Source organism: Nicotiana attenuata, unplaced genomic scaffold (genome assembly GCF_001879085.1).
Source record: "Nicotiana attenuata strain UT unplaced genomic scaffold, NIATTr2, whole genome shotgun sequence".
Taxonomy (NCBI): Eukaryota; Viridiplantae; Streptophyta; class Magnoliopsida; order Solanales; family Solanaceae; genus Nicotiana; species Nicotiana attenuata.
In genome coordinates, this window is record NW_017671972.1 from 135,463 (window position 1) to 136,465 (window position 1,003).

The following is a 1,003-nucleotide window of genomic DNA, read 5'->3' on the forward strand; positions in this document are numbered from 1 at the left end:
AGCTAATTATCCTTGGCTAGGATTTATCCTCTATTTCCTTATTAATTCGTTATAAGAAAAGGTTTAACACTTTTTTGGTAAAACAATTTGGCGCCGTCTATGGGAATTTTCTAGCTAAAGCCTTAGTTCCCTCTAGATCCAAGCATGGTCTTAACTCTATCTCCCGTTCGGTGAAGTTTCACCCTTTCACTACGAATGTCAACTTGCGAAACCAGTCGATAAACCCCCGAAACTGCGGAATCAACCAAGGTTAAATCCTTACGCGAAACCGGAGTTATGCCTGCTTTGCACACGAAAACTGCGCTGCGCCACAACAGCAACCCTGATGCATTGTGAACATGAGCCATCGTGGTGGGACTACGACTACGCACATCAAACGCGCCTGTAATCCCATTTCCAGGTTAGTACCCAACACCTACATCCTGCGCATATCGCCTTCCCTCCTACTGTATGAGACAATGCTTGTATAATTTACTGATTAAAATACTCCTCGTTTGTATGTTTGTGGTATGACATACATTTCTTCCATCTTTGCGCGCCCGGGACTGAGACGAACTGGGACTCGAACTCGAGACCCCAATGGGGGAGGGGAGTGGATCGTCCACCCACGAGATGCCAAAGCTCAACCGGTGATGGGGCTGCACGCAAAGTCGAAGCCGACATCAGGCCGTAAACTAGTACCAGAATACAGAACTAGGCGAGCTGCCCTGCGGCGCGATCCCTAGTTCATTGCCAAACGAGGGAACTTCCCAGATCTAAAGAACGCAGCCGTTGAGGGAAGCGTGGCTAATCCCCCTCATTCGTCACCTGAACAGCCGACCAAGGTAACAGGTGATTCTATGTACTTCTAACCCGCTATTCCTTCTTATAAAAAAAGAGAAAAGTGAAACAGAGAATAGGGACGTCCTCCCGAATACGCGAACGAAGGCTAGCCGACATACAGGCTCTTAGTCCCTCCCTGCGGCAATGGCAAATCAGGAATACCCTCCCCCCCCCCCCCCCC